General features: G+C 30.4%; 1 protein-coding gene across 3 annotated transcripts in view; it reads left to right on the top strand.

Moving 5' to 3' along the window:
• Positions 1–818: 818 nt before the first annotated feature.
• Positions 819–27,350, top strand: part of Ptp52F (Protein tyrosine phosphatase 52F) — a 116,159-nt gene continuing 89,627 nt past the window's right edge. For 2 of the 3 annotated variants that reach the window (XM_075378493.1, XM_075378491.1), the window contains exon 1: positions 819–992. The gene's annotated coding sequence lies outside the window, so the exon portion shown is untranslated. Of the gene's footprint in view, positions 993–9,739; positions 9,850–27,350 lie in introns of those variants that run through there. The other variant, XM_075378492.1, reaches the window with a different exon arrangement.

Below are 27,350 nucleotides of genomic sequence, written 5' to 3'. Positions count from 1 at the left end.
ATTTTTGAGTTACTGAAGAAGCACTAGGAGGACATCGATCCTAGATTGACATCAAAGTAGAGAAGTTTGTGCATATTTGGTAACTTCCAAAACATTTTTATATAGGTATCCATAAGCACCCCACACACTGGTAAAATATGTGTTGAACTTCAGAAGACTGTAGAAAAGCAATTTTATATTATATTGTATATTAATAAATGTCTGTTCATATTTGAATGACCTAATAACAACCTTAATATAAAACTTAATTTATATAAGAAGCGCATTTATATTTATAGAAGAATTCATGGTCCCAACATTAGTTACTAAAATACATCAGGTAATATCATGTTTGTGTTTGGTTACTGAAGCCTCGTTTGAAAATTGACTTATTAAGTTTAAAATTGTATAGAACACATTAAGTTTTAAGTAATTTGAGGATATACTTGAAAGTCTCTTGCTTGTACCAAAAATTTATTTTTTTTGATAGTGTTCCATTTTATATCAAGGTTTAGTTTTATTGTACTAGATGTTTTAAGGAATAAGATCTATGTATTTTGATAAAATTCTTTTTTTAAATAAAGCTTAAGGATCCAGTAAAAAGTGACTGATTGTTGTATCAAGTATAAAGTACTTAATGTATTTTATTAACTATTTTTTAATAACAGTTTTATAACAGTGAATTAGATTTCAATAATTGTGATCAGTGACTAATAAATAGTGAAGTGGGTTTATCAATAATGTATTTGTGACAAGATTTGATAACATATTTTGTCTTTAACAATTATATTTTATTTTGTTTTAATAAGAAGTTTTTTGATTAATTTACCACTTGTTGAGTTAGTGTTGTATTTTATAGCTATTCTCTGTTGTATATATATTATTTTTTTTTTATAAAAAAATTTACTTTGTTGTATGTAAGGTTATGAAACTGATTATACAGCATTGACTACTAATTCACTGTTAAATATTGTAAATGAGTTTTTTTAGGGGCTTAACGTTGAAAGAACAGTGTAAGTAATATTATTATATAATTTTTTTACATATATTTGAGCTGAATATTTTCCTTTTTTTGAAATGTTTTCCGATTTGTTTTGAGAAAAAATATTGAAAAACTTATGTGAAACAAATTTTTCCTAAAAATGCTCAGAGTTTTAGGTAATAAGGTTCTCCCAATGAACTTAAGTACATAAGTACTTAAAAAACACATAAGTACGTAAATAAAACAAGGAAAAAACTACCATTATTGCTAGTATATGTGCTTAATTTTTATTTATTTTACTAAGTTTAGAATTTACTTTCATACAAAGTTAAAAAATATTTAATTAAATCTGTTATATCTTATTTATATCATTTTAGAATTTTTAAAGGAAATGAAAAAAAAACAATTCATTCTTTAAGATTAAACAAATGAAATTGTTTTATGAATTATTTAACAACTGGACTGCCTTGATATCACAGTCTCATGTAGTGTTAGTAATAAGTCACATGAAAAAATGTAATCACTCCCAACTGGCCACTCAATATTTTACATAGTTTTTATCAAGAAAGTGATGTACTTAATTTTTATAGCCCTAGGATTTAAAAATTTAATTTCTGGGGCATTTAATAACCTATGGTGGCCTTCTGCTATATACCAATTACAGAAGAGAGATTGCCGTGTGAGTGAGAGTTGCAGGTTATGTAAAGTTACTTCATGTGCTGCTCTGCGAGGGCGTTCATGAAGTGGGAAGACACTGTCCAAGTGTTGTCTGCAGGGCAGTGTGTTTTGGGTCCTTTGTTGTGGATGGTGGAATTTGATTCACTTCTGCGGTTGAGGTTGCCCAGCAGGTGTTGCATTGTAGCTTATGCAGACAATGGGTTCCTGCTGGTCAAAGGAGGGGGATTGAATTCCAAGCCACTCAGGCATGCAGTTTACTAGAAGTATGGGGTCTTCAAAGGCCGTTTGGCTGTGAGGCGACGAGTCCGTGTATTGATGTCAGGTTAACATGATAGATATGTTCAGGTTCAAAAGTACCTCGGGATGTTTCCTGATGAGAAATTGCAGTTTAAGAAGCACCTTCAATACGTTGCGGGGGGAAGGCCTGTAATGCCTTTGGAATTCAACTTGTGGTCAGTCCTGATTGGGGTCTTAATTTTAAGACTTTGAGTATTTATATAAGGGCATCTGCGAGGCAATTATGCTATATGCAGTGCTTGTTTGGGTGGATAGGCTTAAATTTAAAAGCTATCGGGATATTCTGCTCAATGCCTTATATTGATAACAGTTACAGGTGGTTACCGTACAGTTTCACAGCAGGCGATCTTTGTGATTGTAGGTGTGAAACCGATAGACTTGATTGTGTCTGAATGGCAACAGTTGCTAAGATGACAGGTAAATTGACTTTAGAGAAAATAAAGGAGATAGAACAGGATGGTGTTGCCCTGGGGCAGACCAGATGAGATGAAAGAGTGTGGGCGTTATACACATGATCTTTTCCCTAAATTTGTTGATTTGCAGGACGCCTCTTGGGTACACCCTAATAAATGTGTGATGCAATTTCTTTCCAACCAAGGTGCATTTAGGGACATACTGAAGAAACTCGGCCTGGTAGATTCTGGGATGTGTCTTTGGTGTGAACAATTGGATGACATCCACCATGTTCTTTATGAATGATTGAACTATGAGTTAATGTCCATGGAGTCCATCTGTTGGCTTGTTCTTATTGGGTCAGTGTTGGATATTCACTAAACTGGAGGAGCCAGACTGAATGGACGATCTACAGCCCTGTTTGGATTTCTCTTGTATTATGTTATGTTTTATAAATTTTATTTTTATTGTTGTTTTGTTTAAATGTTACTGTATTGCTATTGTTGCCTGTAATATTTTTATGTTTCATGTTGTGTGTTGAACTCACTTTTACCTTCTACGTAGGTAATTCAATTCCTTTGTTTAGTTAAGTTCGTTCAGTTTTACATAAGTCTCTGTAAGATGTGTTTTGTTTTGAGTTCATTAAGTAGTAGTACATCGATGGGAATGTTACTCGTGGCATTTGCATCGGTGGAATCTTGATCGAGGTGAACTGAAATGTGTCAAAAGCTGAGTTTTTAAGATGACCTCCAGTAAAACCCAAAAGGGCTAGATATGGAGGGAGGGCTTGGTGGAGGGTGTCTTCCCCTATGGAGGTCAGGATGAGCCTTTGGATATAAACCCACCAGGTTGGTTTAGTGGTGAACTCATCATCACAAATCAGCTGATTTTAAAGTTGAGAGTTAGAAGGTTCAAATCCTATTAAAGGCAGTTACTTTTATACAGATTTGAATACTAGACTGTGGATACTGGTGTTCTTGTTGGTTGGGTTTCAATTAATCACACATCTCAGGAATGGTTGACCTGCGATAAGACTGCACTTCAGTTACATTCATACATATCATCTTCTGAAGTAATACCTATGTTAGTTCCAGAGGCTTAACAGAAAAAAAAGCCCTAGGATATGAGATGTCAAATGAAATCTCATGACTCCCAGTGGAGCATATTTTTTCTTACCATATTATATGAATATATCATATAAAATTAGATATAAATTACAGATGTATCTTTTTGGTAAATTAGATTCAATCACCAATCATATGGTTTTTTTCTTAAAATTGGTTACAATTCACCTTTACAATGAGGTTCCTGCTGGTTGATTGCTAAATGAATGATTTTTATTTTTGTTTACTATGTTTCTTGATAAATGAATTTTTTAACTGCTCAGTTTTTACAAATAAACAAGATAGTTGCATAAAAACACAGTAAGCTTTATTGATTAATAATTATTTTTGGTAAAAATGTTATCAAAGTATAGCAGTTTTACAAAAGTTAAAAAATGATTGCATATCAAAAATTAATATAAAATTAAGATGTGAAAAATATAAATTGTATTAAGATAGCCTATGTAATAATAATTACTACAAACTAATAAAAAAAAAGAAACAGTTTTGACAATAGAATTCTTAACATACTGAGCACTTACTATGCACTCTTGAATGTTACTGAGCATACTTTCTTCCCAAATTTGGTAGAACATTGTAACATTAATACGGACTCTTTTTAGCTTATAATCTTTTAGTTTTTTATTAATAAATAGAAATATCTCTAATTTACAAACTTAATCATTACAGCCTGGTATTTAGTTCCTACAAATTATTAGCTCCATTAAAAGTTAACATAACAGGACACTAAATATATATTGTATATTGATTTCTAATTTAGAATGTGACAAACATGCTGGATCAATCATGACTGTAAAATATTCATTTTCCTTTAGCTCTTCACTCTTTTTTACCAAGTCCTTCAGTTGTTTATAGAGTGTGCTTCCTGATATACTATAAAAAAAGTGTGGCTATTGCTGATATACTATATCATTTTTCCCACTGGCAGGGGAAATGTCAGGAAATATAAGCTTAGGAAAAGTCAAGAAAAATTTCAGAGAATTGCGTTTTTGTTACTAAATTAAGTTTTATAATGCTAGATGATAATAATAATAAAGTATTTTTTAAATAAGGCCAAAATGTATTTGATATACTTTCCTGGCATCACAAAGTGACAACTTCATCGCCCAGCACATTGCAACTATGTGCATCAAGCAGCTATTAACATACCTTGCGATCATTTTTACATTCCCTAATTAGTTTTCTTATATTCAAGGAGCAATATTCCAAATGCAGTTAATTTTTTTACTGGTGTAATTTTAACAAAAAGTTACCATTGAAAAATTTAAACGTTGTTAATGTTTTCTTGGAAATACACAAACCACCATAAATTACTTTTTATAATTTAATTAATTACTTGCTTTTAAATGGCATCTAAAAATACTCTATTTAATGACCAGCACCAATGGTTAGATATAAAGTTACACCCCGAATTCAGTTGGTTGAAAAGAGGTAGCAATGTGTATCATGCTTTTTGTGATGTGTGTAAAAAAAATTTTGGGCTGGGCAGTATGGGCCGAAAGGCTGTAACTTTGCATAGTAAAGGAAACCAGCATAATGAAATAATTAAAATAAGGAATTCTCAGCCTTTACTGAAAACCTTTTTATCACTCCCAATGGTACTTCATCTTAACAGACTAAAACTTTCATCAACAGTTGTGAGAATGGTGGTTCTGATACATCTTTGTATTCTTTTCCTGGATCTTCTGGTCAGAATAATAGCATTTTAGCAGCAAATAATACATTTGATTCCTTGACTTCATTTACGCAAAATGACAACACAATTACTTCTTTTTGTTATAAAGATGATGTTTCTAAAATTAAGAGTATGTGGGTTCTCAATGTTGTACAAAGTAAGTTATACCCCCTAATAAGTTGTCCAGATACTTAAAATGATGACTGTAAAGAATTGAAAGATCTGAGGAATTTGGATAAATTAAAAAAATTTTTTTTTAGCAAAATTTTAGACCTCTGGGAAATAATAAAACTACACCTAATTTTTTCACATTGAAACGCAACAGTCAAAGTTGGCTTTTACACTAACAAATTCTTATTGTTGAGAATTTACACAGAAATAATAATTTATAAATTGTAATTGCTTGTGGTAAGGGGAATTTTTTCATTACCAAAAAAATTCTCACTGCTGTAAGAAGCTGTAGAAGACGATATGAAGATTCTATATCTTGTTGAAAAAAGAAAAAACTTCTCTCAAGAAGAACAGAATAGTCCTGGCAAGCAGAAATTAAACTGGAGAAAGAAAGGGAAAAGTTAAGAGCTACAATCTTGGCAGAAAAAAAAACAGCTACCAAAATTAAACTTTTATAAAAGGGCAAACCATTAGGAACCTAATGATATTGAAGAAAATTTGCCTGTGTTTTATACATACATAATAATGCATGTGTAATGAGATCTCATATTATTATTATTATAATTTTTTGGTATGTGTATGTGTAATCTTTGTTTTCTGTACAAAATAAGGTATTCTGTTCTAGTCCTCTTATCTGTATTACTTTTAGTCAGTGATTTTAGTTTTCCTTTAAGTTGTGATCATACATATATTCTTTGTTAAATTGATATGTGTTTCTTAGCATTATTTTTATACATACTAAAGTTATTAAATATTGTTTTTTTGTTTACTTTCCAAAATAATGTAGGTTAGTTTTTGTGAAAAATTTTCAAGCAACGTTAGGTGTGAGCTAATTATTTTTAAAAATTGCTTTAGTTAGTTTGTATTTCTTATTTGTGTTTAGATATACTATTATGTACACATAGTCACTTTAATATTGGAGCGACAAAAAAAAAAAAAATAGAATATATTGTATTGTTGAATATATTGTATTATATATTGTAGAAGGAAAAAATTGTGCAGGCAGGCAACATTTGGAGTATGAAAAGCAATTGTTAGGGGTGTAGGATGTAGGGGGTATACCGAAATGAAACAACTAGCACTAGATAGGGAATCTTGGAAAGCTGCATCAAACCAATCAAATGACTGAAGACAAAAAAAAAGGTTATGTACACAATGTTTCTTTGATTTTATTCTATAAAAGATTGTGCTTGCCTAACTGTTTTATTAAGAAGATCATTAGCCTGGCTTTACCCATTTAGCACCAAGCACCAGGTTTGGCTATTCTACAGAATCTGGATAGGAAACAAAGTCTCTGGATAGTTGTAAAGATAGAGCTACTTCTATCAAAGCATACAAATATCAAGGACTGGTAATTGAGAGATCCTTTTTCGATTGAATTTAGGTGATCAAGTTCCTTCATCAAATAATTCTATAAACCATTCAACCTCAAAGCGGGCAACAATGCACCCCCAAGGGGTGCCTCCAGCACCTCCATGTGAGCACTGGAGGATTTCAGGAGTGGTGGTAGAAGGCCGACAGATAATTGGGGGCATTCAGGCGGTCCAGGAAGGCAAGGGCTGATTAAAAAAAAAGGCAAAAATTATGTTTTCCTAATATTTCAAACTAAAATTAAATACCTATTACACTAGTACAAAAAATTAAAGGGACACCTATATTTTATGATAAAAAATAATTGTATTCAAACAACTTTGCAACTAAGAGGATTAGAGAGACGAATAAAAAAAATAAAATCTTGAATATTGTACTTTTTGACAGTATACTTCAGATTTCAAAAATCATCAAATTAAAAAAAAAAGAAATCAATGAGAAGAAAATTTTTTTATATTTGAAAGTTTTTTGTGTTTGACAAGAGCATGGGGGAAACAAAGTTTTTCAGTAAACTGCATTAAAATCGTTTAAAAGCTTAAGACAGTAGCTATAATTTCTTTTTTTTGTATGTCTTTCAATTGAAAGCTTTGTTATACTGTATTGATATGTTGAATATGCTATCACTGTTGTGTTTATATAACTATGTAGATTGTAATTTTTTTGAAAGAAATTTTAATAAAAATACTTCCAAATATGATTAAATATGCATTTTAATTGCTCTCATTTAAAATGTAAATTTCAACTCAGAAATAGGATATGCCACTTTTAAAAACAATAATTGCAATTGCTGTTTTTAAGAGCGCATCTTAAAAACAGCAACTGCAATTGTTATTTTTAACAAATGGTAAGTTTAAAAATTTTTGGGCGCTAAAAAATTTTTGATTTTTAATGTGGGCAGTGGTTGGAAAAGTTTGAGAATTCAAAAGTTTGAATTATAAACCATTCATTCCTTCTGATAGTTAAGTAGGTCTCTTTCTTTATCTCCAGTTTATATTTCTTTTCTTTTTCCTGTTTAGCCTCCGGTAACTACCGTTTAGATAATTCTTCAGAGGATGAATGAGGATGATATGTATGAGTGTAAATGAAGTGTAGTCTTGTACATTCTCAGTTTGACCATTCCTGAGATTTGTGATTAATTGAAACCCAACCACCAAAGAACACTGGTATCCAAGATCTAGTATTCAAATCCGTGTAAAAATAACTGGCTTTACTAGGACTTGAACACTGTAACTCTCGACTTCCAAATCAGCTGATTATCTCCAGTTTATATTAATCTACATTTATTCTCTGTATTGCTGGTTCTTGATTTTTATTTTAATGATTCTTAAATTCAATTTAAATATTTTAATTACCTGAACTGATAAGAATATTGGTGTCTGTTTTTAAAAATTGTTAAAGATTTAATATTTGCATTATAAATTTATTTAATATTTTTAAATTTTGATGATTTAAAGCAGACTCTATGTAGAGGAGGTAAAAAACAGAGAATAATATCCATTGGGAAAAAATTGTTAAGAAAGTGAAATCATTACTAATTTGAAACAGGAATCTGATAGAATGTAGGAACTAGTTTGCAAATATTTTATGTACATTATTATTGTGTAAATGTGATGTGTTTGTGAAGACAGAGAAATGGAATGATAAATTGAAGTGTGAAGAGCAGCTCATTTATAAGGTGGAGAATTGAACATTTTTAAAAACAATTCAAATTTTCTTAAAAATGAAAAAAAATGGCCTGTATAATTATGAGTTTTGTTAGTTTTAGTTAAAAACCGCATAAAAAAGCTTTGCTGCCTTCCTGAAGTCTTCATTTGCTCCTGGGAATGTTTACCAAAAAAGTTTAATTTCAGTATACCCTTAACCCCTAAATACAATTAACAAACATTATTTAACTGATTTTGATGAAATAGTATGGTGATCTATGAAATGGTATGATGAGATCTGAGTGACACCCCAAATTAACATTAATTTGTATCATTTTTTTTTTTTAATGATTTTTCCTATAATCAATATCTATAATTGAATTTTTGATTTCAAACAGATGCTGTCTTGAAGGAAATTTCATAAACAAATTTTACTGTCAAAGTATGCCGATAAATGTAATATTTTTCAAAATATTTCAGAAAAAATGCATGTTTTAGCCTTATTTTTGTATTATTTGTTCGTAACTTTTTCGGTTCTACTTTTGAAGTATCTGGATACTTCACCAGACCCCACCCAATATTATTTCTAATAATTGTGCAGTGATAAAAAAAATCTACATTACACCTTTTCACATCCATTCCAACTCATAATTCTCTTGGACTAAGTTTTCTTCAGTGAATGATCAAAAGTAAAAAAATGGAGCGGAAAAAAAAGGAAAGAAGTTATCAGGATCAAGAAAAATGAAAAGACAGATTTGAAAACATCTTAGCTTACCTCAAATCTTAGAAATTTTAGTTATATTAACGTAACTAAAAATCATCAACTGTTGATTGATTTGTATGAATTGTTGAAGTTCTGAGATGATATATGTATATTTGTTGTATTGGTGTGTTAAATGTCAGTAACAGTCCATTATTTGATGTTAGAACTCAAAAAAATAATGGTGATTTAGAAACAGTATCGAAAAGCTCGTAGTGTTAAAAAATATATGATGTATCCTGGGTTTTAACTGTCAACTTCCACACAAGAAGGGAAGTGGTAACCCTTTGAACCAGACTCCATTGACTTTAAAATAATTTTGTCATAATATTACTATAATATATAAACATATAAGTGTGTGTACGTATATATATATACACACATACATATGTATTTGTATTTGCACACAAACAGATGAAGTGTTTAGTGAAATATATTTCACTTTAATACTAATATATTGTTTAAGTATTCCTAGAGATAGTCTGTTTGCCGTTGTAGATAATCCATTCCCTTTATCAGTTTGTTTTGGTTTATTTAGATGTTGTCATAGTGTTGGTTTTCTTATCTATTATCCCTCTCACTCTTATCTTTTTCTCCCTACCCCTCGCTTTCTACATGATTTTTTTTAAAGTTTTATTTGCTATCATTATTAACAAAAATAAACAGCAGTAATCGAATAATCAACTGAAGTTAAGTTTTTTTTTTTTTCAGTTGTTAGGACAATTATTAATGTTGATAAGTTTAATTATACATATGTGCAGATACATTAGTTTAAGGTATGTGTATTTTGTCTCTTGCTACTGTTTACTGCAGTAAAGTATACTGTAAGATACATTTAATTTTTTTTATAGTTTATTTTTATTTACTTTAAATAATGGTTCTTTTTTTATAATAATGCTGTATCTAATAATGAACAAATGAGTGATTATAATAATTTTATTTTATTTTTTAATGAAATATCTTCATTAATAGAAGGTAAAAAAATATATATATTTTTTTTATTTATTTATTGAACTCCTCTAATTATTGGTTATTACTGATTAACAAGAAGGAAGACTTAACTTGAAACTCTAAAAAAAGTTATTATATAAAAACTGTAAAAATTTGCTTTATTATTTTTTGTTGTAGATATTTTTAGTAAAAATATACCCTAAAATTGGTAAATTTGTTGAAAATAATTGTATAAAAGTGATCAATAATCGATGAAATTTAAAAATGGTGACAATTATATTAATTTACTTTTTCCAGATTTACGTGTTTTAAAATTTAACCTTTAATATATTGATAATATCTTAAATTATTAATGTTTTTATTTTCAGAAAAATATCTTTTTTAAATATGAACTTGATTTATTAAATTTTATAAAGAATTTGTAGTCCTTTCAAATATTAAAAAAATCACCCTTCATAATATTTTGGATTATTTGAAAAAAGGAATTCTATTTTATAGTTATTTAAAATTGTATCACCTTCTTTGATAAAGATTACATGAGAAATTATTTTTACTCTGATAATCCTTTCCTAGAACAAAATTAAAAAAAAAAAACTAATTCCTTAAGTTAAAACAGTGAAATTATAAAAAATTTGATAGAAATCAAATGTTCATATACTTTATGTTACTTTACAGTAAGTAATATTTAGCTTAAATTCAGCTGTCTATCACATTCTTTCATCTGTCTTTATCTATGATGTTTTCTTTATAAATTTTTGCCCTCAATAATACAATAAACTTGTACTCTCCTATATATTCTTGGGCAAGATCTCAACATTCATCCTCAAACGACCATGCTGTTATGGATGTCTCCTTTTCACCATGTCAGTAATGCTCTACCATTTACATTTCTGCATAACTGAGTTATTTTTTTATCTCAAAGTTATCGTGCAGCATTTTCTCCACATATTTATTACTGCTACATTTGATTTATTTTCCATGCCATTTGCTTTCATTTATATCTCTGAAATGTACAGTACAGTACTTTTGAATATGCTAATATTCTTCTTTTGATATCCTTTCTTAAATTTTTATTCCATAGCATAGAATTTATGCATGTTTAACAAATAAATATTGATATCTGTATTATATATATATATATTTAAATGTAAGTTATATGATGTGAAAACTTATGAATGAGTATTATGTTAGGTGTAATTTGGAGGTTGATCACCTTCTTAACTGTTTAATAAAAATTGAAATGCTCCTATCTTGTAAATACTTTAAAGAAAAGGAACTTCAAGTTAATGTATTGAAAGATTCAAAAGTTTGAAGCATAAATAAAACCATGATTTTTAGTTATTAGGATTTTTTTACTTTTCCAGGTATTGTATTATAAAATATTATAATTAGGATGAAGATTAGTAAAACCTGTTTTAAATGTTTTTCTCTTTGACAGAAATCAGTTTTTTTCTGTCAAATTAAAGACAAATTCTGTTAAAGACAAATTAACAATTCATTTCATGTAATGCATCTTTAGAGCAGAAGATCAGTTTGGGAGAATCTATTTCTGTCCATTTTTGTAGTAAATTTAAGCTAGTTTGAATTTTATCCAGTACAGCAGCTTAAAATGGAGTTATGAATCTAGACTTTTTTTTGTAGATCTGATTGATCAATTTCTTTCCTTAAGACACAGTTTAAATAATTAGCCTTTACCGACTTTAATGACCATACCATTGTTATTAAAATGAATGATAATTTTAATCGATACCAAGTATTATGTGATATGAAATTAATGATATTGTGTACTCTTGTTTCTTTTTTAATACAATTGAACCTGTGGTAGACTGAGTAGAAAATGTAGATTTATTCTGTTGAATTTTTTAAATATATTTTTATCTAAATGTGTCAGTTAATTTATTAATTTGACGATGATAAAAAAGTATTTGATTCACCCATTTTTTTAATGTTTTAACATATATAAATTCATTATATTCCCACAACTGAAATAATGATGGAATATAATGGATAGTGAAATGCTCAAAAGAAAAATTATTTTCATTTATTTCTTCTGTACAAACACTTGTTGATTTTGTTAAAATACATTATTACCATCAATTATATTTTCATGTTCTAAAAAACTGTAATTTAGTTCTTTATAAGCCAATAAAACAGGTGATTACAAAAATTAAGAATCTTTTTTTTTTGGAAGTATAAACTGACATTTTATTTAATAAAATTTAACTAATTATAAGATACTTTTAAACATTCTAATTTATAAAAATGGCCATCATTTGATTCAGACTTTCTTTAATGAGTTGTGTGTTTATGTTTCCTGTTACATAATGTAACACATTCAGGAATTGCAGTTATTTCATAAAAAAATTATTTTTTAGTTCTTTAAAGTTTGTTCAGAGTGGTTCATTAAAAAAATACCTACCCTTAAAATTGCTCCAAAAGAAAGAATTGCATGCCATCAAATACTAGAATCTTATGAACCAAGGAATATTTTCATACCAGGAACAAGTAATATCGTACAAAAACAATAGTTTAATATCATTCATTGATCATGTTGTTGTATGATTGTCACCTCATTCTTTAAAAATCAGGTCAAGTTTGTTTATTATTTGAAGAGACATATTACTCCGATGTGATAGATAAGAGCATTACCGTAATTGTTCTTAAAGAAATGTGGATAACCAGATTATTCCATATGCCACATATTGATTTTTGAACCATTGAGTGGCTCTTGATGGATATCAGATAATTTGGAGTGTGATTCATCACTCATTATCATACTGTAAATAATATTTTCGTTATTGTTTATACGATTCGAAAATCGGTTGTAAAAAGGTCATACTGACTAACTCGATCGGCGTTGATTAATACCTGCACTATTTGAATTTTATGTGTTATTACTTATGAAAATTTCTTCGTAAACTAGTTTTCAGGTGTATGTACACTTTCGTTTACTGGGAGGCTTCTTGATCAACACTAAACAAATTTATTAAACTTTTACACCCAGACTTTAACGGTATCTCATCATTCCGATGCAACTAAATAAATAAATCGATATTCTGATCGCTACATAAAAATATAACCAGACAAATTTACACATCACTAGTACATACATTATATAGATTATATTGTTGTAAATTAAATTATAAATACAAAAACATAGTATAAGATAAAAAATGGAGGTAATTAAAGTACATTTTTATTATTTAAAAACGCGTAAAATTATGTTAAGGTAAATACATTAAATTAAGAAAATTACTGTAAAATAATCTACAATTTAGAAGCCGCTATTGGAAAATATTTTGAGCACATATATTTACGTACATGTTGAACAAGATGCTGATAAATCGTGTTTTTTTTTTAATTAGTATTATTTAAAAATTCATTAAGAGAAATATTATTTCCGTAAAAAAATCGTTTAATTGTAGTTTAAATAGATTGGTGAGAAGATTTTTGAAATGGTTTGACAATATAAAAATATCCCTTTCAGTACGCCGGAAGGCGGAGGTAGATTTCACCGGTGCTAAGTAGGGGATAAAAAAATTTCCACCTTAAAGTTAAAAAAAATTTTAAAAAGTTTCCCATACGAAAAGCCCCATCATCTTGCCGTAAGAGCTGGTCATATCAAAAATTGTTTCAGACAAAAGTTTTAGGTAATGTTTAGAGGACTAATGACCATTTTAAAACGATTCGATACTGTGTCTATTAAAGGAAGTATGATTTTTTTGTCTTCGAAACCCTATTTTTTCCATTCCCTGGGCCAGTGGTTGGTGATATCAAAAAACTTTACTTAAATAAGTTTTAGGCCTTTATTAAAAAAATAGTTAGAACTTTAAACGAATTCGATATTTTATTTAATAAGAAAGTTATCGCGATATTTTGTTTTTTCGAAACCCCCTCCCCCCTAAATCGAACTCTTATGGTTGGATTTTGCTTATTAACGAACTCGACCGATATTTTGAATCGTTATATTTTATGTATCGATTTGAAAGTGATTGGCGCAAAATTACGGCAGTTAGTGTCCGCAAGAAAGTGAAACATATATATATAAACGTTTGAACTGACGATGGTTTTGAGGTCTGGGGGATGTGAAACGCGAAGATATGTCGAAATTTTCCGGAAGTCGAATCATGGTACCCATTACAATAGGTAGCTTTTCTTATGAAATCAATCTAAAATGCCAACGACAGCATAATAATGTCCATTCTCATAACCCAAAGTATTGTGTTGAGTTATACGAAAACAGTTCCGTTAACTGTTTTGATGAAGGTGGATGTTATTATTTTTTTAAGAGTAAGTAACGATTCTTTTTGGTAAAGTTTTTAAATTCTTAAAAATAAACAAATCAATAAATTAACATATTTAATTTTCTAAATATTCATACTGCGATTCATATTTTTAGGTACCAGATAAATAAAATTTTTTTTTTCTCACTTAAAAACTCGTTCTGATTTTTTAAGGAAGCCTCAAGAGACGGTATTAACTTTATACGAAAATATATGCAGGTGTAATAAATACAGAGCCATCGAAAAAGGTTGCTGTAATTTAAAAAAATCGTATCACTTTTTTATATACCTTAGAATGTTTCAATATGTTCTCCGTTGGTTGCTCTGCAAACATCTAGCCGATAATCGACTTCTGCTCAGGTCCTCTGGTTCATCGCAGCCGTAACTGTGGCAATAGTATCGGTGATCCGTTGTTGTCTTAAATGTCGTACATCCCTGATTTTTTTCACTGTAGACAATGTTTTTAACGTATCCCTATAAAACAAATTCTAGAGATGTCAAATCTGGGCTTCTCGGAGGCCAAAGCACAGGACCGGCCGTACCGATCCAACGATTAAGAAATCTTTCATTGAGAGCGTGTTGAACGCCTACGCTAAACTGTTGAGAGCGTACCTTCTTGTTGAAAAATTACAGCAACGTTATTTTCTTCTTCAATTTGGTCTAATTGCGGGAAAATGTACATTTGTAGCATGTCTAAATAAACATTCCCTGTGATAGTAGGCTCATGAAAACAGAATGGGACTTCTATCCGCACCACACGTTTGTTTTTGGGGAATTTCTACATACTCAATAATTTCATTGGGTTGCTGAGATCCTCATATCCTACAGTTATGCCGGTTGACTCAACCACTGACATGGAAAGTCAGTTTTTCGTATTAATATTCTTCCATAAACATAACACATTTTAAAAATGTTTCGCCATCGTAAATGATATTAAGCATTTTACTTGCGAATTCAACACGTTTTGTACGATCCGTAGATTTAAGGTATGTAAAACCCTTTTTGAGCTTGTGAATTTAAAAAAAAAATACTCTTGATTATCTCTGGTAGTTTCTACGATAAGATTTTTTTTTAAATTGCTGCAACCTTTTTCGATGACTGTATTTAATAATGACAACAAGCTGAAGGCGCTTCAGAACAAAAGAGTGTGGCTAGATTTTGTTACAAACGAAATCAATTTATTCCAAAAAAAAAAAATGATCATATAATGAAACAGCCAGAAATTTCCGTTTGTGGGCAACAGAAATACTATCGTTCTCGTTAATGGGAATTATGAATTCTATCTACGCGATCAGCAATATAACGTTTATCTGAGAAGCACAATATAACGGTTAGTTCATATTTACATTAAGGTGTAACAATCCATATAATAAATAGTTTTCACCGCTGCAATCATATAATTTTCAATTCCTTTTAAATAATTATCTTCAAATTTTATTCAGTTTTGTCGTCTACGAAAAGGGTTACAATGAATGGCTCAAGATTTTGAGGCAAGTCATTATAAACAATAAAAATGAATGGTGATAAAAAAAATAATAATAATTTCTTTATTGTTATTTTATATTTAAATAATGTTACAAAAAATTTTAAAAACTTGCTTTATACCTTTTAGTCATACATTAATCAAATTATTATCCTACATCTCACGAGTTTAATTAATAGGTTCATTTGTATTTCAAAAGATAACAGCATATATTTATAAAATATCAAACAAATTTTCAAACATTTACTACACTAAGTAACGAAATAGTGAAATTTTTATTTCATTTACTTAATTAACTATCACAATTTTCGACAAATGTTTTTATAAAAGATTTCTCATTCGATCTATCTCTGATAATGCATCATTGATGCAATGTTTTCTTCCTGTTAATTTGAAGTTATTCAATTCTTCGATCCTAAGTCTATCGAGAGATCCAACTCGGCTTGAACTTCAGCAAAGAGCTTTGGACCCAGATAAACAACTGCGTAATCTATAGTGCTGATTTGTATTTTATGGACGGTTGATACCCATGATAAAATTAACGGCAGCATTCGGCGTTTAGCAGTTCTGTAATTGTACAAGGCAAGAAACTGAATGGCTTTTGGCTGTATTACGTGAGAGCCGTCTCTGCCAAAGTCTATTCTTAGTGATGGTTTGACGTTCGAGCCGAGTGACTCGTCAGGAGCTGTGTCTCAACATACTGCCCGCCAAAAATCATCTTATTTATATATATATGATGTGATGACGAGATGTTGTCAAATTTGAAACCAAAATAACTCCCGTACCAAGTTTTTGTCATTTTTTTAATGTCAAACGGCTATCGGATTTGTCATCTGCGACCCCAAAAACTCCGCATAACCGTTTTTCAGATTTTACAATTTTTACACCCGTACCCTTAATTTACTCCCGTACGGGGGGATTTTTAAAAAAGTAATGGTGGAATATTGTATTGTCACCCGAACTTAGTAAATGTACAAAATTTCATCAATCGGCAATGTCAGAAATATGTTAAGTTAAGGATGCAAGATTTCAGGACAAACGTGAAAAAAAACCATTGTGAGTTAAAGAAAAGCAAGTTAAAAAAAGCAGACCCACCGGGTTGTTCTAGTGGTGAATGCGTCTTCCCAAATCATCTCATTTGGAAGTCAAGAGTTCCAGCGTTCACGTCCTAGTAAAGGCAGTTACTTTTAAACGGATTTGAATACTAGATCGTGGATACCGGTGTTCTTTGGTGGTTGGGTTTCAATTAACCACACATCTCAGGAATGGTTGAACTGAGACTGTACAAAACTACACTTGATTTATACTCTAAAGTAATACGTGGATGGTAATTCCCGGAGGCTAAAACAGGAAAAAATAAAGAAGAAAGTAAAAAAAAGCAAGGGACCGAAATACTACCCTGAGGCACTCGCGTTCTACATCTTTAAGTAGGACCTAAATTTGACATAAGTATTCTTATCAAAAGATGAAATTTCAATTACTTGTTTACCGTTGGTAAGGTATGATTTTTGATCTTTAATAAAAGTAACTGCCTTTACTAGGATTTGAACCTTAGAACTCTCGACTTCAAAATCATCTGATTTACGATGACGAAATAACCACTAGCCCTGTGGTGTACGTTGCAGTCTTTTCAACTAGCGAACCTCTCCATGGCCGAATGAGATGAGGATGATATTCATAACCTAATGAGGTGTAGTCTTGTATAGACTCAGGCCGATCATTCCTGAGAGTTGTGGTTAATTGAACACCAACCACCACGTACACCAATATTCACTCTCTAGTATTCAAATCCGTATAAAAGCAACTAACGTCTTCACTAGGATTTGAACCTCAGAACCTTAATCTTCGAAAATAGAACCTTAAACTTCGTAAATTAAGTTGTTATAAAATTGATTTGCGACTACGAATTAACCACTAGATCAGCCCGGTGGACTGGCAATATCACTTGACTAGGTGTAACATTTTGATGTCATCCGAGGTGTGGCTATTAAATAATGAGACTAATGCTAATACAGAAGAACTGCGCATGCGTCAAATTTGTACGATAGACAGCTGTATAGCGCAGCCTTCTCTTTCGATTGTTGCCACTCCAATTTCTGTAGACATATTAGTCTGGCCGTGGCCTTCGTTTGGATAACATTTGTTTTTTTTTTTTGCCGAAAAAATTATGTGTATTATTAGAGCAGAATTGTCGTGAAATTTCACATGAAACTTAGAAAACTGCTACTGAAACTTATTTAAAAAAAAAGTATATGGCAATGAATGTTTATCACGTGCGCGGGTTTTTTGAGTGATTTAAGGCATTTCCAAGATGGCCGAGAGAACGTTGAAGATAATGTTCGCCCGGGTCGCCATTCCACGTCAAAAACGGATAAAAATATTGATAATCTAATCCTCTAATCCGTTATGATCGTCGGTTAACTATTCTTGTTTTTATTCAAGGTCCTTGTTCAACTCCCTGAAAAAATAAGAAAAATACCACCCGAATTGTGGAAGAACAAGGCATCCATTAGGACAAAATACCGGCTCACACTACATTGTCTGTCAAGACGTTTCTAGCCAAGTGTAACATCCCAGTGTTAGACCATCCGCCTTATTCGTCTGACCTGGCACCATGTGACTTATATCTGTTCCCCAAGATAAAATCTGCATTAAAAGGAACAAGATTTCAGATCGTTGAAGTTGTAAAAGAAAAAGCGACACGCGTCATGAAATAGCTCATAGCAGAAGACTTCCAGCATTGTTTCGAACAATGGAAAATTTGCATGGAGCGTTGTAGGGATAGAGGAGAGGTGTATATTGAAGAGGATGGTTATTTAATAGCTATTTAATATTTAATAGATGTTATTTAATAGCTACACCTCGTACTCCGTCTCTTAAGACCATTATTAATGAGCAAATAGGAAGTTTTAATTACTTTTTTAAAGAACAGATCAATTAACTTTTACTTCACGAGAAACCATCTATTTTGTGAGTAACTAGGATACATAACACCAGTAAAAATATCAACCCACCTGGTTGGTCTAGTGGTAAACACATCATCAGCTGATTTCGGAGTCGAGAATTCTAAGGTTCAAATCCTAGTAAAGGCAGTTACTTTCAAACGGGTTTGAATACTAGATCGTGGATACCGGTATTCTTTGTGGTGATCTTCAGTCATATGTCCAATCAAACATTCCCAAATTAACGCGTGAACAGAAAGGCATTTATGATCTCATAATGCAAATGATAAATGACAGAGTTGGGGGGACCTTCTTCATGGATGCGCCAGGAGGAACTGGGAAAACATTCCTCATTAGATCGATTCTAGCAACGGTTCGATAAAAAAATGACAATTATCCTGTTGCGGAATATTAATCAGCCAAAACTCTGCAACGGCACGCGACTTGCAGTTAAGAAATTGACGAATAACGTAGTGGAAGCAACGATTTTAACGGGGCTTTCAAAGGTGAAGATGTCCTCATTCCTCGAATACCTATAATCCCGATCGATACACCATTTTAATTTAAAAGATTGCAATTCCCAATTCGATTGGCATTTGCAATCACAATCAATAAAGCTCAAGGTCAATCTTTAGAATTGTGTGGTTTAGATTTAGATGCGGATTGCTTCTCACATCGGTAATTGTATGTTGCGTGTTCCCGAGTCGGCAAACTAGATAGCCTTTATATCTACGCAGACAGTGGAAAAACAAAAAATTTTGTATATCCACAAGTATTGCAAAATTAAACTTCTATGAAACGTATGCTTTGTTTTGTTTCTCCTTTCTCATCCATGCAACCACAATGTTCCACAGCGAATCGTGGCGGGTTAATGAAAAAAAAGGATCAAAAAATAAATACAAACTGTGGAGAGAAAGGCTTAAACATTATAAAAAAAAAATAATACAACTACCATAATCTGTTATAAAAACCTATTTTGACAAATAACAATTAAAAACCAAAAAATAATTTTATTTTATATTAAAATATATATATATATATTATAAGATTAAAATACGGAAAATACCACAACTTCCTTTAAAATGATGCGCACTCAATATAATCAGCATTGATAACACACGTCCGAACACATCATAGTCGTTATAAAATTCCTCATTCAAAATTTTATAAATAATAACTACATCAAACAAATTTAATTAGCGTAAATTACCTTCAAAAGAAATATTTTTTTTTGTAGCAAGAATACAAAAACTATACTCTTAATAATATTGAAAATTAATAATTTACATAGTTAACTAAAGTTTACTTTAGGCAATATAAAAGAAAATATTTCAGAAATACAAACAAATCTTAGATCATGAATACAACTTCTGACAACGGCGAAACCGTATTAATTCTGTAAGTTTAGATGTTTTTTTAAAATTAATCTGACATATCAGTTTGTTAATTATTGTCAGAAAATAATTTAAAACGAAATTTGTCAATTTCTTATTAAATTTTGGTTGATACTCCTCCCGATTTGTTTGAAAATTAATAAATATTTTCATATAAACGATAAAAAAATCAAGTCATCTCATATTATTTCCCGACCGTTTTTCTCTGCACTTACTGAAATAATTTATTTTGAGAAACAACTGAAGAAAAATATTTCATTTTTAATTAACAATTTCTTGATCCGTGAATCTTCAATTCACGGAAAATTAATTTGGTTTTACTAGTGTTTGATATTTTTACTTCTTTATTTTCTGTTTAGCCTCCGAAACCACCATAAAGTATTTCTTCAGAGAATTAATGTGGATGATATTTATGAATGTAAATGAAGTGTAATCTTGTACAGTCTCAGTTCGACCATTCCTTAGACGTGTAGTTAATTGAAACCCAACCACCGAACCCAACTTTTAATTTTTAAGAAACCCAACTTAACATTTTTATATATAAAGATTTGTGGGCTGCGAAAAAAGCACTTAAGTCGTGCGAAAAAACACATAATTTTAAATGCTTACTAAAGCAGAGTAATGCTTACAAATTACAGAATAATCAAACGGCGTTGATTTCAGATGTTAATAAACTGCTAACGTAAGTAGAAGTTGTGCTGCTTCAGTGTACAACGTGATTCTCGAGTATGAATCTACTAATGAATTACGGTCTCCAAAGAAAAAAAACCCCGCAGGTCAATTGAGAAAAAGGTGAGATTTCGATAAAAACGCGATTCGTAAAAAAATTACACGAATTTGAATTATTTAGAAATAGTTTAGCGGTGTATTATGTTCTTTGGAAGAGAATTCGGTTATTGTCTTCGACAACGCTTCTTATCATTAAACGAAAAGAATTCCAGCCGTGTTATAGAAAAACAATGATATCAAAATGCGGCTTAGTTCAAAAGGAATAATTTTTGAAGACGTATAAGTTAATGTTCAATCATTGCAAAGGGTTTCGCGGATTAAAAGTAATTATAGTCCGTATAAAATTGGTTTGGCACACAACGCCATATTAGTAAGTCGTGTTTTTATTCGGTTCCTAACGAATATGTTTGCCGGCCTCCGTGGTGCGAGTGGTAATGTCTCGGACTTTAATCCGGTGGTTCCGAGTTGGAATCACGGTCAGGCATGGCATTTTCATACGCTATAAATCATTCATATCATCATCTGAAGCAATGCATAACGGTGGTTTCGGAAGTTAGAAAAAAAAAAAACGAATACTTAATTCAAAAAAATGAACAAAATTCACAAATAGTAACACTGAAACCACACTAGTTTCAGTGTTACCATTTGTGAATTTTGTTCTTTGCTTTTACATAGCAAAGAACGCTAAATGACCAAAAAACGATTGTTTGGTCATATATATGTAAAAAAATAACCTAACAAAGGATTTTTTGGTCATTATGTAGGGATATTATTTTCTGTGTATTTGGTTATTTCGACTTTTTTTGTTTGCATAGTCTATCTGGGCTATAAGAAAGTTTGGTGTTTTAATTTATTTACTGTAAGTCATCCTTCTTGGTGGCTTTTCTTTTTGTTTTGATGTTTTTTTTTTTTTAATAAAATACAGATGTTTTAGTTGTTAAATATAATTCAAAGAAATTTGTTACTTAATCAGTTGTGATTTTGTTTACATTGGCAACGGCCATACGGGCTCTTTGTGATTGGTCGTTGTGTTTGACAGCGGCCATCTTGCATTGATCTGATTGGTTTTCCTTTGTTTACATTTCCATCTGATTTATTAGCCTCTTATTTATTAAAAAACTGTACAAATTAAAAATAGATAGATAGATTTATTAAAAATAGTTGAAAACAATCTTTGATGCGGGTTATATATCGTGCTAAAATTTTTTTTTATCGTGTTTTCTTTTTTTTTTAATAAAATAACAGATGTTTTAGCTGTTAAATATAATTTAAAGAAATTTGGTCGTTGTGTTTGACAGCGGCCATCTTGCATTGATCTGATTGGTTTATCTTTGTTTGCATTTCCAAATTAAAAACAGATAGATTAAATTATTATAGTTATAATTATATAGTAATTATAGTAAATTATTATGTAGTAGAAATAACAAAGATGGACCACTGAATGTGAAAATAGGAGGAGAAAAGATTATGGAGGTAGAAGAATTTTGTTATTTGGGAAGTAGAATTACTAAAGATGGACGAAGCAGGAGCGATATAAAATGCCGAATAGCACAAGCGAAACGAGCCGTCGGTAAGAAATATAATTTGTTTACATCAAAAATTAATTTAAATGTCAGGAAATGATTTTTGAAAGTATATGTTTGGAGTGTCGCTTTATATAGAAGTGAAACTTGGACGATCGGAGTATCTGAGAAGAAAAGATTAGAAGCTTTTGAAATGCGGTGCTATAGGAGAATGTTAAAAATCAGATGGGTGGATAAAGTGACAAATGAAGAGGTATTGCGGCAAATAGATGAAGAAAGAAGCATTTGGAAAAATATAGTTAACAGAAGAGACAGACTTATAGGCCACATACTAAGGCATCCTGGAATAGTCGCTTTAATATTGGAAGGACAGGTAGAAGGGAAAAATTGTGTAGGCAGGCCACGTTTGGAATATGTAAAACAAATTGTTAGGGATGTAGGATGTAGAGGGTATACTGAAATGAAACGACTAGCACTAGATAGGGAATCTTGGAGAGCTGCATCAAACCAGTCAAATGACTGAAGACAAAAAAAAGTAAATTATTAAATTAAAATAGTACAAATTAAAAAATAGATTTATTAAAAATAGTTGAAAACAATCTTTGATGCGGGTTATATATCGTGATAAAATTTGAGCTTAATCGGTGCAGAACATTTTGAGTTTTTGAAGCCGTACACAAACGAACTTAACATTTTTATATATATAGATTTCGTTTGGACATCCCCTTAAACAACTTTTGTAATCATTTTTTAAAAATTGATACCAGCTATGCTGTCGTGTTCGTCATTACCTCATCGCGGCTGTTTAATCGATACCCTTCCCGGGAACAACCAGAAACCACAAGGAGTTTGACGAACCTGAGGAATTGCGTATTTGATCAAGAAATCCTGGATTGGAGGTGGCTACCGGCCGGCTGCGTAGATGAAAATTCATTTTCATTCCCAATCCCACCGTTCGACAGAAAAAAAATACCTCACATTGAAGTTATGTTGTCTATTGTTAACCTTAAATTGAGCGTAAATGAAGAACGACTCAACAAATATTCATCAAATTATCACATCCACAACTTTAGATACACTGCAACAGCATTTCTAAGTTTCAATTATATTTATGTAGTAGTTTTGGAGATTTTCCAGCCATAAATTTTAATCATGAATAATATAAGGAATACATAATAACGGGTGTTTCAAAAAGGACGCAACTCCTTTGTTTTAAATCGTGAATTTATTACAAAAATATTAATGTTAATAAAATACTTATAGAATAATATTCAAATTACCTTTAATAACTTTACAATAGCTGTTCAAAATGATCTCCTGTGATCCCGATAAAAATTTGTTATACACGTTTCATAACATTTACAACAACTTTTCGTAATGTTTGAAATCCCAGTTTCAATGTTAGCCTTCAATTGTTCAAGTGCATGAGAACTGATTTTAAAAACTATACTTTTTAAATACCCCCGAAGGATAAGGTCTTCTGGGGTAAGATCTGGGTATCTTGGAGGCCACAACCCTTTTGATATAAAACTATGGCAAAAATATTCCCGTAACATATCCAGCGTTTCATTGGCAGTATGAGGCATTGCGTTAACATGCTGGAGCCGACATCCTCGTTCATGTAAATCTAACATAGCAATAAACTATTAAATTAAGTTGCGATAAACCATACCATCTACAGATTTGTCAAAAAATAAAGGCCCTATTACACGACGCCGGGAAATCGCACACTAAATACCAATTTTTCTTGCGTGTAATGGTCGCTCATAAAACGCGTGAGGAATTTTAGCGCTTCATATCCGGCAGTTTTGGCTATTAATGTAGCCGAGTGAAACCGTGTCTCGTCGCTGAAATAAACACGATCCAAAATTCCAAAATTTCCCCGGTCTACTTCTTTCATTTCTTGAACGACACCGATACGATAAGCATACGATTTTAATTTTTTAGTAGCCCTGAAAACTGTAGATACGGAAAGCTCAGCCTGTAAAGATAACTTTCTGAGCGTTTTTCTGGGAGAGCGAGTCAAACGTTCTTTCACAATCTTCAGAACTTCTACTGTTTACAATAACGATCGATTTGTGGTTTTCCGATCACGTACACTCCCGGTCTCACGAAATTTATTAAATCAAACGTGATATTTTCGACTTATTAGGAACTGAAGAGTTGGTAAATTTGATCCGAAACTCGTTTTTGACTCGTTCGTAAGATTTAAACGAGCAATAAGTCTCAATAATAAACACACGTTCATCCTTGGAAAACCATATAGTTAACACAATACAGAATTTTTACTGGTGTAGCACTAGTGCATAAAAAGAACATTTCATCTGTTACAAGCTGCTAACTTTGAGTACAGTGTTCCCAACTGACATGTAAGCAGAAATAAAATTTACCTATACGTGACTTCTACCTTCTTCATCATAGGGTTGCGTCCTTTTTAAACACCCGTTATTATGTATATATATGAGTTAATGGTATTTTTGTACTCCTCATACTTCAAAACATAAATAAAATCCATTTTCATCCTCTACTCCCTTTATGCGACCGAAAATAATACCGTAATTTTTTTCGAAAAGTTGGTAAAAGATCAACAATTTTAGTAAAAAAAAAATTAGGTCCCTTGCTGAAAAACTACCTCATATAACGTTTTTAATAATAACCATAACTTAAAAAATAGATACAGTTTAAAAAATTATAAAAAAAATTTTTTAATTGAACATTTTTAAAATGAATTTTAAAAGGTTCACATTATGTCAACATTAAATGTATATTCAGTTGAAGTTTCATTTTTAAAATTAAAACAAAAAATTTATAAATTAAATTTTATAATTTAAATTTATATTTTAAGTACGATTCCGTTTAGCTGCTTTTTTTGGAGTAAATGAATTTTTATTGGAGACCTTTATGATCTCAATAAGTCGGTCCAATTAGAAAAAATTACAATGAAATTGTAAACCTTACGGTAAGGGTCTCAAAAAATATAATTTCTTCCGCTCAAAAAATAAAAATTTCTGTATTATAAATAAAACTGTTTTTAACAAAATGATATGATATCAAAAAAGGTAAGTCACTGCATTTCTGCTATCAAAATCTGTTATTAATTTAGAATTCTGTTTAAAAAAATACATGTTAAATAAAATTCTAACATAATTAATTTGTTTAATAAATGATTTCATTTATTAAACAACGAATAATCATAAGAATTGTATTATTTCTGTGAATGTGATAAGTATTACATATAAATGAAATCAGGCCGGTAAGAGTTTTATTTAAGATGATTTTTTTTTTAAACAAAATTCTAAATTAATAAAAGATTTTGATAGCAGAAATGTAGTGTCTTACCTTTTTTGTTATCATATCATTTTGTTAAAAAGTGTTATTTATATTACAGAAATTTTTGATTTTTGAGTGGAAGAAATGATATTTGCTAGATTCTTACCGTACGGTTTACAATTTGATTGTATTTTTTTTTTTGATATCACTGCGTTTTGTTAGATTATTCTTTTATTTTTTTATGAATTATTGATTGTTATTTTATGAATTTATTATTAAAATTTATTGCCTTTCTAGAACAAACAAATACATATTTTTTTAATTTCTGGAGTTTTTTTGTTGATAGTCATATCAATCACTTTGTACCATATTTTTTCCTTTTTGAATAAAACTAGTATAATGACTCACGAATCGAAGATCCGTGATATAATACTGCATTTATTACTTTGTGTGTAACCCTCGATTTTAATCGTATCTGGGGACACACTTTTTATATTATTATAAAATGGACTTTTTTTTATTTCTCATCAAATAGTTCTAATTGTAGAATAAAAATTTTACTAATCGAATTTACTTTTATTTTATGTGACAAATCTTTGTTGCCATATTTGCAACACTTTCCTACTGTACTTGATTTTTTGTGTTTTATTAGCAGCTATAATTTCTTGTAAACTAATACTTTTATTTATTTATTTTTTTAATAAAATGATGGGAATTAAAAAAATTATTTCATCTTCAGTACTTTCATTTACATAAAAGTATTTACTATCAAAACAAGCTGCAGTATATTTTCTTTTAAATTTTATTATTTTAAATAATTATCAAGTTTTTTTACGTTACCTAGTACTATTAAGTACTGCTATCTTTCTTTTTCCTGTTTTGCCTCCGGTACTAACGTTCAGATAATACTTCAGAGGATGATATGTAGGAGTGTAAATGAAGTGTAGTCTTGTACATTCTCAGTTCGACCATTTCTGAGATGTGTGGTTAATTGAAAGCCAACCACCAAAGAACACCGGTATCCACGATCTAGTATTCAAATCCGTGTAAAAATAGCTGGCTTTACTAGGACTTGAACGCTGTAACTCTCGACTTCCAAATCAGCTGATTTGGGAAGACGCGTTCACCACTAGACCAACCCGGTGGGTTAAGTACTGCTATCTAGCGGTGAAATTCGTAAACCCACCTGTTTGAGGAAAAAGGGTGACATATTCGAGTCCCACGATTCATTAAGTAGAAGAAAAAAACGTTGTCTAACAAAATTCGAGATATTTTTGAAAGTATTCTTTATTAGAAATTTAATTAATCGAAATATAATGTTTTCATGCATATTTTTTTTTTTTTCACATTTTCGTTTCACTTTTAGGTTAGATCATGTTTAGAACAGTAAACATACTTCGTTTAAATTCACCAAGCCGTACAGTTCTGCGGACTCTTACCGGCGGCGAAATTCGAACGAACTTCTTGATTATAATTTACCAAAAAAAAAAAGGTTCTTTTTTGTGATTCGTCTTAAGTCCGATGGGATCGAAAATTGGCTGAAACTTTATATATATATATATATTATATAATATTATTATATATATATTATATATATATTATATATATATATATATAATATTTGGAACATTAATATATATATATATATATATATATATATATATATATATATATATATATATATATATATAGAGAGAGAGAG

Source organism: Lycorma delicatula, chromosome 11 (genome assembly GCF_047948215.1).
Source record: "Lycorma delicatula isolate Av1 chromosome 11, ASM4794821v1, whole genome shotgun sequence".
Lineage (NCBI taxonomy): Eukaryota > Metazoa > Arthropoda > Insecta > Hemiptera > Fulgoridae > Lycorma > Lycorma delicatula.
Note: the sequence above shows the minus strand (reverse complement) of the source record. Positions and strands in the feature narration are given on the sequence as shown.